The 12,973-nt window shown below is 43.5% G+C and overlaps 1 protein-coding gene across 1 annotated transcript in view; it reads left to right on the plus strand.

The window, feature by feature from the left end:
- LOC105498712 (G protein subunit alpha 14) overlaps window positions 1–12,973 on the plus strand; it is a 221,685-nt gene that overhangs the window by 1,872 nt on the left and 206,840 nt on the right. The window lies entirely within an intron of this gene.

Consider the following 12,973-nt stretch of genomic DNA (forward strand, 5'->3'; position numbering starts at 1 on the left):
GCTGCTCCTCTGACCGTGAGCTCCTACGCCTGCCCCCCATGGGTCCCTTTGGCCAGGCCTTTGTGTTTGCAGCAGACCCAAACCTCCCTTGCTCATCTTGACTCGGTGGGTCCACGCCCTAGGATTTAGGTTGGCTGCCCTGGTGCCTCTGGCCGGTCTTCATCCAGCTCCTTTGGTCTCTCTGCAAAGGTCTGGGTAGGACACGCACTTTCAAACACAGAAAGAAAACAGTTGAAGGTTTGCCCAAGTTATGCCATGAGGTGAGGATCCCACCTCCTCAGACTTTCTAGAACGCTGTCAACATATTTGCTGTTTGAGGAACATTTTACCTTTTTTTTCAGACCATGGTATCAGCTGTCAATTTTTCCACAAAGATTTCAGCTTTTTTGCTTTCATCCCTTTTGAACAGGAATCTTCTCTTATACCATCTGTTTGTTCATCTTTATTCCTTGTATAGGTGTCACCCTCCCAGAAAGCTTCAAGGAAAGAAAAAGTTGATCTAGTTAGTGTAGTATAGAGAAGGCTCTCAGCCAGTACGGCCTTCAGACCTGGGCGGAAGAACCCCCTTACCCTTATCCCCTGGGTTTAAAGGGCCCAGTCTGGCCTTCTGGGGGTTGCGGGGGGTGTGCCCCTTCCCATAGACCTGGAAGTCTGTAGGTCCAAGGGGGCTGGCTACCCAGAGATCATGCTGCCCCCTCCCTCCCAAGACCTGGATGGAATACCCAGCCCAAAGGGCCCCATACCAGCTTCTAAGGCCTGAGCCCTAGAAAGGGCAGGCCTGATCCCTGGAGAGCTCACATAGGGGCAGCTGTTTGCTGGGGCATAAAAGAGTTTGGAAATGTGGGCTGGATAGGAGAGGAGGGAGTCCCTGTGGGTGCCCAAGAGGCCCCCCTAGGAGAGAGGGAGCTTGGGTGGGGAAGGGAAGGGGCTCTGTTCATGGGCCAGGTCTGCTATTTCTGTGTCTGGCCCATAACTCTGAAGGGTCTGAAAATTCTAAATTGTCCCTGGCCTTCTAGGCTGCTATAAAGCTACTGTTGTCAAGGGAGGAGGAATACATGACAGTTTGCTAGCTTGGTTAACACTAGAAAATAACTAGGAGGGGGACTTTTGTACTTTTGCCCTGAACCCCACAAACCAGAGGGGTCTAGTTGCATATGTACTTTTTTTAAGGGCAGGCTGAACCCTATTTCATTTTGCAATGCTTTGATTTGTCAACATGTGAAGTACAGTGTCCAGAATATACCAGGAACTTGACAAATGCTGGCTCTCTGTATGAAAAATTGTGCAGTCAGCTGAGCCATACTGTATTGGTAATAAGCCTGTTTGTTTGATGTAAAATGCTTGCATTGACACACAAAATAGGGGAGGAATGTTTGTAGGTAAATTGTTTGCCCTGAAAGTCACATTAATCAGGGTGACCCAGGGTCTTCTTCATTTCCCCAGGCCCTTGCTCCAGTCCTCCTCCTACCGCCTTGCGGCACTGTCTGACCTCTGGACACCATTTTCATCTTGCCGAGTTGTGACTAGTACATCCCCTTAGTGAAAACTTTCCTGTGAAAAATAGTTTCCAAAGTACACGGAGCTGTTCAGAACTCCAAGGATGGACTTCAAAACCTCTGATTTATTTCAATCTGTACAGTCCTGGGGCACAGCTCCATTTCTTCTCAAGGAAGAGCCAGTGACTCAGGAGAGAGGAATTTTAGGGGAGGGTAGGCACTGTTTTGTCTGAAGTCATGCAATTTGAGTGAAAAATTCACCCATCTCTGGTAGGTGGATTAGAGCATCCACTGTTCAGGTGTCTCAGTTAAAAACCCCACTTTGCAAATGGGAGTTTGGAATCCTTTTGTGGAGCATGGGATGACCTCCAAAGCCACCATCTCTTTCAAAATAAAGCATGCTTTTGCAACAAAATGATTTTAGGATGTATCCGAAGTGCAGTATTCCTGTTTCTGCTTAATAAAAGCATGGGTTAGCGTCTACTAGGGAAAGATAAAAGCTGTTGTTTGGTTAAGGCTAATAATTGCAAGATGTTAGTGTGACGCCTTCTCATCAGAAAGAGAAGGAGAAAATAAAGGAGATGGTTGAATTTAGTAGAAAGAAATTTCTTACCAGTTCCTTGCATAAAAGTAGGACAAAAAAGAGTTCTGATAAGAACATTGGTGAGTACTCATCAGCATAGGGAGAAAGTGTCAGGACAATAGCTATTAAATAAGGGAAAATGAGATCTTTTATTGATTTTCCTGTTAAACGCAGATTGGTGAAGTATGGCTTGTTAATTGGGTTGAGTGTTTTAATTCTGGATGCAGACCTCACCTTGGAGCTCTCTGGAAGGAAGAGGAATTGGTATTTAACAGATACTGGCTAAATTAGTTTGCTAGGGCTGCCATAACAAAATACCACAGACTTGGGAGGCTTAAGCAAAGGAAATTAATTTTCTCACAGTTGTGGAGCTGGAAGTCTAAGAGCAAGGTGTTGGCTCGGCAGGTTTGGTTTTTCTGGAGGCCTCTTTCCTTGGCTTGCAGACAGCTGCCTTCTCCCTGTGGCCTCACATGGCCTTTCTTCTGGGCATGCACATCCCTGTCTTTTTCTTTTCTTTCTTTTTCTTTTTTTTTTTTTTTTTTTTTTTGACACTCTTTAGGTTGGAGTTCAGTAGTATAGTCATGGCTTCCTACAGCCTTGACCTCCTGGACTCAAGCAATCTTCCCACAGCCTCCCTAGTAATTGGGATTACAGGTGTGAGCCACCATGCTGGGCTTATTTTTCTTTTTCTTAGCTTTTGTTGCCTAGGCTGGTCTCAAACTCCTGGGCTCAAATGATCCCTCTGCCTCAACTTCTCAAAGTGTTGGGATTACAGGCGTGAGCCACTGTGCCAGGCCACTTCGTTTTATAAGGACGCCAGTTCCTATTGTATTAGGGCTCCACTCATTTTAATCACCTCTTTAAAGACATTATCTTCAAATACGGTTACATTCTGAGGTATTAGTGGTTGGGATTTCAACATATAAGCTTTGGCGGGAGGACTAAGTTCAGCCAGAAACAATAGTGTAGAGATGAAGAATGTAGATTCTTAGGCCAATCTGCCTGGGTTTGAACCCTAGCCTTATAGTGTCTTAGCTGTGGACTAACTTCTCCAGGCTTTGGATGGCAGTGAGTGGTCGGTGTCGGCTATCATCACTGTTTTTGAATATCTTCAGGTCCTAGAGAGGTGTCGTTTTCCATTTTTAGTTGACCAACTATGGGTTGCATAGAAGTTTGTATAAATTGTTCTGGTAGTGCTTTAACAGAAATGTTTTGCTTTGAGTTTCCCTTAGTGTTTTCTGAGCTTAAAATCTCTCTTCCTACTTACACCAAAAAGTTGAAAATCTGGTCCCAAAAAGTTTGACTGGATTGATTATAACAAGATCCCATTTTAGAATTAGCTATCATGTTCCTGGGCAGGAAGTCCATTCCAGAAAATGGTGCAAATAATGTGAGTTTCAACATAGAAAGTGACAACACTGGCTGGGTGCAGTGGCTCACCCTGTAATCCCAGCACTTTGGGAGGCTGAGGCGGGTGGATCACCTGAGATCGGGAGTTCGAGACCAGCCTGATCAACATGGAGAAACCCCGTCTCTACTAAAAATACAAAATTAGCCGGGCATGGTGGCATATGCCTGTAATCCCAGCTTCTCAGGAGGTTGAGGCAAGAGAATTGCTTGAACCTGGGAGGCAGAGGTTGCAGTGAGCCGAGTTCGTGCCATTGCACTCCAGCCTGGGCAATAAGAGCAAAACTCTGTCTCAGAAAAAGAAAGGAAAGAGACAGAAAGAGAAAGAGGAAGAAAGAAAAAATGACAACACCTTCCTACTCTGTGAATTCCCATTCTGTGAAGGAGAAAAGGAATGAAATGGTAAATATGCCCGCGTTCCTTTATCTGAGCTTAGTTCAATGCAACATCCTTTTCCAAGGTGCCAGCCACAGTGCAGGGATTCCTTCCCAAGGGCTGAGTTGGAGAAGGACAGTTCACAAATAGCTGTTATGAGGAAGATGGACATAAAAGCTTAGATTAAGAGGTGGAACAGGCAGAGCATAAAGGGGGAACCTCTGGAGGAGGCATCATCTGAGTAGGCCCTGAACTATGGGGAGGGTAAGATGCAAACTATTGTCTGCGCGTGGGGGCTTGGGAGAGACATGCAAAAACTCTCCTCACCATCTAGGGAAATTTCTGAGGACAGTAAATGGTGTTCTAAGGATCTGGGATCATATGAAGGATCCCTTGGGGGCCAGATTTCATTGAGTTTTTGTGTTTTGTTTTATTTTTTGTTTGTTTTTGAGACAGTCATGCTCTGTTGCCCAGGCTGGAATGCAGTGGCATGATCATGGCTCCCTGGAACCTCACAGAATCACAGGTTCAAGTGATTCTCCTGCCTCAGCCTCACAAGTAGCTGGGATTACAGGCATCCACTACCATGCCCAGCTAAGTTTTTAATTTTTTTTTTTTTTGGTAGAGACAGGGTTTCACCATGTTGGCCAGGCTGGTCTCAAACTCCTGACTTCAAGTGATCCGCCTGCCTCAGCCTCCCAAAGTGCTGGGATTACAGGCATGAGCCACAGTGCCTGGCCTGTGTTTTATTTTAACCAGTTATGGGAGTATTGTGTTCACTCTAAAATAGACATTAATACAAAAATGCTGCTTTTTTGCCATAATATGCTTCAGAAAGGAGGATTGTGTGGTTTTGTCTGTGGCTTCTGTTCATCCTGGCTGGAGCAAACCAATCTCACCAGATAGCTTGCTTCCATCCATAACACAGCAGTTCCTGAGGCCTTTCAAGAGGCAAATGCACGTACCCCTTCTTCTGTCTGCCTTTAAAGGAATATAGAATCTTTTGAAATACTGGACTTTTACCCTTTGTACCTTTGCAAATCATCTTTATTGAATACAGTAAGTCAGCAGCCTCAAGTGTACACTTTGAGATTTGACAAATGTATGATCACAACCTAGAAACCCTTCCATCATCCCAGAAAGTTCCCTGTGCCTTTGCAGTCAATCTTTTTCTTTTTTTTTACTTTTTATTTGGAACTGATTTAAAATTTATAAAGAATTTGCAGGAATAAGAATAGCACAAACAACACAGGTATGCCCTTTTCCCTTGGCAATGTTTGAGGGTAAATTATATGTATTGTGGCCTTTTTTCCCCTAAACACTTCAGTGTGTTTTTCTAAAAATAGGGATAATCTCTTACATAAGCGCAGTACACTTATGAAATGTCAGTACATTTCACTTTGATGCAATATTTGTGTCCAATCTATTATCCATATCCCAGTTTTGTAGGTTGACCCAGTAATGTCCTTAGTGGTGTTCCCCCACCTCCAGTACAAGGTCCAGGGGAGGCTCAGGGATTGCATTTGGTTCTCGTTCCTTTTAGTTTCTTTAATCTGAACTTTTCCACAAAGTCATTGCTTCTACGATTTGAATTTTTGAAAAATACAGTCCCCTCTCCCTTTTTTAACAGACAGTTTCTCATTTGGGATTTAACTGGTGATTTTCTTGCAATTAGAGATCCCAACTGTGCTTTTCTGGCTGGAACACTGGATACGTGCTGTTGTGTCCTTCTCGAGGGTGGCATCTGGAGGCACACCATGTCCATCTGCCCCTCTGTGGTGGTGATAACTCTGATGACCTGGTTAAGATGTTGTCTGTTTTATCCACTGTATCATAATTTTGTGGAGAGACACTGTATAAGGTCATGTAAATACCCTGCTTCTTATCAAAATTTAGGAGTCATTGATGGTTTCCACCTGATCCAATGTATAACATGGTGTCTGCAGAATGATTTTCCAACTCCAGCACTCTCCACATTTACCAGTTGGCACTTGACATTCTACTGCAACAGCCTTACCTTTGCCCTTCCTTCCTTCCCTCCCTGCCTCCCTCCCTCCGTGCCTCCCTCCCTGCCTCCCTCCCCATGCAAATTCATGAATCCCTAGGTTTTTTTCCCTCAATGATTTTTACTTCATTACTGTTCTTAATCATTTTGGTGCTCTAATTGTATCCGATTCGTGCAATGAGATCCCCTTCAAGCTGACTCCTGTGTCACTGTGACATGCCTCTGTCTTTTTTTTTTTTTTTTTGAGCATTTCATTGTTTTCTGGCATAACAACATGCCCCAGGCTCATCTTGTACCAATTCTTCTGCAGCTGGGGAAGAACTCAGCCATTTCTCAGAGGGGCTGTGGTTCCTTTTAGTGGAGAACTAGATCTTTTTAAAAAATGTTTAAGCCATTTGAAACAAAGCTATCAAGTCCCTAATTCAGATCAATTACTAGTACAGTATCCAAATACCAAAAGAATCAAGGTGCTAAATCATGTCATTAGAGGATGAAAGTTTTGAGGCTTTAATAAGTCTTAAGCAGTGGGCAGATATAAAGTGGAAAAATCTGACAGTGGAGTTTGGCAAAAAGCAATGTAAATAAAGTCTTCATCCTCAAATGTTTTTTTTGTTTTTCTCTTTTTTGTTTTTCTTTTTAAAAGATGCCTTCTAGTCTATGTCATCTCTTGCTTTCTCATTTCCCATGATACTTAAACCACAAGGGGAAAATACCACTGTAACAACTCCCATCTGTAGGGCTATATGAAGCGAGGTCATGATATTGGGGAGTAGGAGAGGGATTTTCAGTGAATTATTGCAGCAAAGCTAAGATGATACTAAAGACGGTTGAAATTTAAAGAGAAGACATTTATCGGAGGGATTGTCACCAGGGCATCTCATGGAATTCAAAGAGGATTTGAATAGTAGAGAAAGACCAAGTGCCAGGGCAGTTGGGTTAGGGGACTCTTCTCTAGGCATAGCCATCAACACGACTTGACGCCATCCCCTTCCAAGCTTGAGAGCCCTCTCCGCCAACCTTTAGCCAGGTTGTGGCATCAGGGTGCACTCCTGGATCAATCAGTTCTGGCCAGGTGACGTGCATCATGGACATGACTATCACCTGAGTGCAGATGGCCGGGGACTGGGATCCCTGTGAGCCAGGTAGCCACAGCTGCAAATACTGTTAGAGGAAGAAAATATACTAGCGTGAATCCAAGGGCTGTAAAGTTGGAAGGGACCACAAAAGCCTCTGCAAGAGCTCTCACATTCATTATGAAGATTGGCTCTCTGCTGATGGGTAAATTAGCCATACTGGCCAAGATTCTTGATTGTAGACCATGTAAGCAGAGTAATAATTTATTAGAGTGGAAGCAGGAAATAGAATTAGTGGAAATTGGATAGGAGGCTCAGCAAAAGGGCAGGATTTAAAGGACTCTGGACATAACAAACACTAGTACCAGACAAGGCTGTTAAGGACACAGTCAGTGGACTCCACCGCCCTGCCAGTCACTGCTGCTGCTCGACACTTACATTCACAGCAGAGCTGCAAATCACCTGTGACCATCTTCTGCACCCTGGTGTCACTTTTCAAAACCTCCATCTGTCTGATTGTGCTGAACTACCACGTTGTTGGGGAGAGGCAGTGTGACATCGCGGTTAGGAGAATGTTCCTTGGAGCCAGGCTTGCTGGGTTTAAAATATAGGCTCTTCCACTGATAAGCTGTGTGCATCCTTGAATGTACATTAGTTTTTGTCTGTTAAAGGGGAATAACAACCCAATGAGGTAGATACTATTATGAGAATTAAATGAGTCGTCATTTTTAGAGCATTTAGATTAGTGCCTGGCACATAGTGCTATTTATTTTAGGTGTGTGTTAAATAAAATTCTGCCAGCCTTAGCTTTCTACCATAGGGAAAGGGGGTGGGCTGCTGCCTCCTACCTTTCTTGAAACCCTTCCCCCAGAAGATAAGTGCTCAGTTGCTGGGCAGCCCCAAATTACAAAGATCCACAACAAAAATGTGAGATTTTCCATAAAATAGCTTTTCCTAAATGGATTGGTAAAGGCAGACTCAAAGAAAAACTAAATGTAAGCTTTCAGACAATGGAATCATGAAAAGAAAAGGAGGTAGATGTCTTTAAATATTAAGATGTATTTAATATTGCTCCAGTTAATTTCTTGAATTTGTTTTTTAAAATCATGCCTTTATTCTACAGGGCTATGAAAATTTCACACATGTATCCTATTATCCCGGGAACCTCTCACAGCCCATCTGCCAGCATTGTCTCTGGTGTTAAACATTTGCCAAATCTCACCCCTTCATCCCTTATCCAAAGCTGCAATTCACCTGCGTTATTGCAGTGTCCTCTTGATTTCCCACCCCGCATTTGCCCTTCTTTGGTCCATTTAAAAACTTAGATTGTATTATTACCTTACTTAAATTCAGTGTCTTTTACTTACACTTGGAATAAATGCCAAATGCCTTCCTACTTCTCAGAATGTACACAGGGTCATTCTCCCACTGGTTCGCTGGGCTGAAGCCACACTCACCTTCTTTGTGTTCTTCAGACGCACATTTGTTACCTCTGGGTCTTTAAGCTTGCTCTTTTTTCTGCCTGGAACATTCTTTTCTGTTCCCCACTCTTGTTCCATGTACATGGCTATTTCTTCCTTATCTTCACGTCTCAGCTCAAAAGTTCTTCTCTTGACAAGCCCTTTCCAGATCATACTACCTGAAATCGTCCTTGCACCATTTACTCTTAGTTATCTGGTTCTATAACTTGGCTTTATTTCTTCATAGCTGTTAATCTTGGAATTTACCTGATATTCTTATTTGCTTACTTGTTGGCTCATCTGCCCCCCAATAGATTGCAAGCTCCGTGAGAGTGGGGCTGTGCTGTCTTGTTCCTGTATCCTGGCACCTGAACCAGTTTTGTGGCTGGTGCAATGTTTCAATAATGACTGGACGGTACAGTGTGAGCACTGAAAGCCAGAATGATACTTGACCAATCTGAAATGAGACAGGCTAGTTGACTATCAAATATGAAATATTCTTCCATGAATACATGTTGATATACCCATGTTACAGAACAAGCAAGTGCTCTTGATCATTCAGAGTCCTGTTAATTACTTCATTATAAGACTACATTTGAGGCCGGGCGCGGTGGCTCACGCCTGTAATCCCAGCACTTCGGGAGGCCGAGGCGGGCGGATCACAAGGTCAGGAGATCGAGACCACGGTGAAACCCCGTCTCTACTAAAAATACAAAAAATTAGCCGGGCGCGGTGGCGGGCGCCTGTAGTCCCAGCTACTCAGGAGGCTGAGGCAGGAGAATGGCATGAACCCGGGAGGTGGAGCTTGCAGTGAGCCGAGATCGCGCCACTGCACTCCAGCCTGGGCAACAGAGCGAGACTCCGTCTCAAAAAAAAAAAAAAAAAAAAAAAAAAAAAAAAAAAAAAAAAAAAAAAGACTACATTTGATATTTAATATATTGATCTTCCAGTATTTTTTCAGAATAAACTTGCGCATATAAAACCAGATAGTAGCAATAAAAGCTAAAGTTTTCTAGAATATGAACACAAAAGTATTACCTATGTGATATGCCTCCTCCTGGTACTCAGTATTAACAACAAAAATAATTTTTCTTTTCATGGTTTACTAAAGCCCTGACCTCCTGGGCTCAAGCAATCCTTCTACCTCCGCCTCCCAAGTAGCTGGGACTACAGGCATGCCACCACAGCCGGCTAAGTTTTAAATATTTCTTGGGAGATGGGGTCTTGCTATTGCCCAGGCTGGTTTTGAACTCCTAGTATCAAGCGACCCTCTTACCTCAGTCTCCAGCATCATTGGAATTATAGGCATGAGCCACTGCACCCGGCTCAACAATTTTAACAATAGAATAGATAAGTTAAAATATACTTAAGAAAATTACTTATGAGGTTGCTGATAGGATACAGAAATTCATTCCATATGTGGTTTGAATTGTGCAAAATTTAAATTTTCTGTGAAGTTGATGGATGAGGTGAGGTCAATATCTACTCAATTAATGGCCACTGCAGGTTTCAGGGCCTGGTCTCTTGTTTTTTTCCTTTTTCAGTGTGTGCTTCTTAGGTCTAAAGAGTCCATTACAGCAAGAGTCAAGGTAAAGGAGACAGTGCTATTCTTGGAATTGTGGAACAGAAAGGAAATTAATAGCAAAGAACAGTGAAAAGTGGTAAAACTTAGGAAGTTGAAAGTTCAAGCCAGCAGAGATCTGATTAGTTCATGACCTAGTACCTCTTAATGGGAACTATTTTTTTTCTTCAAGAAGTTAGTACTCCAGGAGCTGTAAACACCACCAGTAAACGTGTTTTGAGTCCATAACTCTTCTCCCACCTCCCCTTTCCCCAGATCCAAGAAGTAGTGCCCATTGCACTGCCAAATCTGCTATCTGGGCTCAGGTCATTCATCTACCATTGTGAGGTCCTGACGGAACTACCATGTACATCCCAGAGGGCATGTGCAGAAGACAGTCAACAGCACGAAGACCCTGCTGGCGCTCCTTCTCAGAGTGGCGACCTGATGTGTGGCCAGAACTTGGCACCATGAGATGAGCAGTATGTTTAGGCTCTGGGAACCGAGTTTCTTTTTTTGGTGAGGGGAGGCTCTGAGTTATTGGGTGTATAACCAGGAGCAAGACATTTCCTCTGAAACCCAGGGTCCTTACCTGTAAAATGAAAAGGTTGGACCAGATGACCTCTGGGGTCTTTCAAATTCTGTCATCAGATGTTTTCTACCGGTGGTTCTCAAAGTGTGTTCCCAGGATCTGCAGCATTGGCATCAGCACCTCCTGGGACCTTGTTAGCACTGCAGACTCTTAAGTCCCCATCTTAGCTGTCTGAAGCAGAACTTCTGGAGTGGAGCCAGCAATCTGCAGTTTAATAAGCTCTCCAGGTGATCCTAATACACACTCAAGTTTGAGAACCTCTATTTTATGGCATTGGCCTGGAACTCAGGAGCTGGTCAGCCTCTGATTGTCACACTGGGCTTTCAACAGACTTCCAGGATGCACCTGAGACTAATCTGTCTAGGGAATACTTTGTTGCTTGCAGGTGAAGAAATCTCTCCCTCATCAATTTGATGAAGGGACTTTAAGGGCTAAGCTGGGTAATTTGTAGGGGTCTTTTTGCATTTGTCCCAAAGTGCCAGGCTGGTGGACAAAGAGGAAGAGCAAGCACATAGGTATGTTTTACGTTGGCAAGAATTATTTCAAAAAGTAGCAAATGTTCATGTTTGCATAGATCCTTGTACTTGCATGTACTCTTCAAAAAGTTGTGCTTCTAAAAACTGCAATGATCTTATGGCTAATAACCATTAGGTAGTTATATTTCTATTAATGAACTTAGTTGTGCTGAGGAGCCATATTCCAGTAAGAGCCATCATGTATCAGTCTTCTCATTGAAAATTCACTCTCCGTGGAACATTGGCTGGTGCTGTGGTTTGAATGTTCATCTCCTTCAGATCTCATGTTGAAATTTGATCCCCAGTGTTGGAGGTGGGACCTCCTGTGAGGTGTTTAGGTCGTGGGATTGGATCCCTCAAGAACAGATTAGTGCCCTTTCTTGGGAGTGAGTTCTCACTCTATTAATTCTTGAGAGAGCTGGTTGTTCAAAAGAGCCTGGCACTTCCCCACCTCTCTCTTGCTTCCTCTCTTACCCTGTGATCTTCCTCCCTCCCTCCCTTCCTTCCTTCCTTTGTATTTGTGAGACAGGGTCTCACTCTGTTGCCTAGGCTGGAGTGCGGTGGTGTGATCAACTTCTGTCTCAAAGTTTTGGGTTCAAGGGATCCTCCCACTTCAGCCTCCTGAGTAGCTGGGACTACAGGTGCATCAATATGCCCAGCTTGCTTATCTATCTATCTATCTATCTATCTATCTATCTATCTATCTATCTATCTATCTATCTATCTATTGTAGAGACAAGGTCTCCCTGTGTTGCCCAGGCTGGTCTTGAACTGCTGGCCTCAAGCAATCCTCCTGCCTCAGCCTCCCATAGCACTGAAGATTATAGGCATGAGCCAGCCCATTGTCTTGTATTTTCAAAACTTTTCCTAGTAACTATACATGGTAAGATTTTGATATGTAACCAAAACTACAGTTGAGAAATTTGTAAACTGTTCTTTATTGTTGCTTTACTCTGAAACACTTCACTCGCCAGAATCCAGGGTCTTTTTCCATTCTTTTTATGTTATACCTAACACTAATAATGGAAAAGGCACTATTAAAGTGTAACATTTATACATTCAGTCATTATTCTAGGTACTTTAATGAGTGGTTTTGTTTATTCCTCATCATGTTTGAGGTAGAGGCAGTAGTATCCTCTCCTTTCTACAGATGGGAAAATTGACGCCTATCCCATGGCAAGATTCACTGGCCAGAGTGGTGCCAGGGTTTGAATCCAGGTGGTCTGACGCCAGAGTCTTGGTTCTTAATCACAGTTCTGCTTCTGTCTCCCAGAGCCAGACAGCTCACCCAAATCTACCCCATGGGGGCAAATCTCTGCTGTGCCCACTTCTTGCCATCCTCTCTGCCATTCTGTTCTCCCCCATCTCCTATCTGAATTGCTAAAAGTATCTACCATTCCCTAGCCCCAAATTCACTCTTCACTCTGCTAGCCAGAGTGACCTTTTAAAAATGTAAATTGAATTGTTTTTCTGCTCAGAACCTTTCTGTGTCTTGGGTGCAAATTTAAATCTGTGCATGGCCTGTGAGACCCTCTATCTGTCCCCTAATGACCCTCTGCCATTATTCTCCATGATTACTTAGTTTTGGCCACAGGACCATCTTTTAGAATCTTCAGTGGGCCAGACTCATCCTACTTAGGCCTCTGCACATGCCAATCTGTCTGCCTACAACACTCGTTTCTGCTGGTCTTCTAGTGAACTGATACTCATTTTGAGATGCATCTTAAATATCTCTTCCTCCTGGAAGCCTTTGCTGACTCCCCAGTCCAAATTAAGTTCCTCAGAATATTTCTGCCATAGCACCTTCTACGTTTCTTTTTAAAAATAGTGCTTATCCTAGTTTGAAATTGTACTTACCATCCTTCTTCTCTGCTAGCCTCTAAGTTGTATGAGTGTAGAGACTATT

This window comes from Macaca nemestrina, chromosome 14 (assembly GCF_043159975.1).
Source record: "Macaca nemestrina isolate mMacNem1 chromosome 14, mMacNem.hap1, whole genome shotgun sequence".
Taxonomy (NCBI): domain Eukaryota; kingdom Metazoa; phylum Chordata; class Mammalia; order Primates; family Cercopithecidae; genus Macaca; species Macaca nemestrina.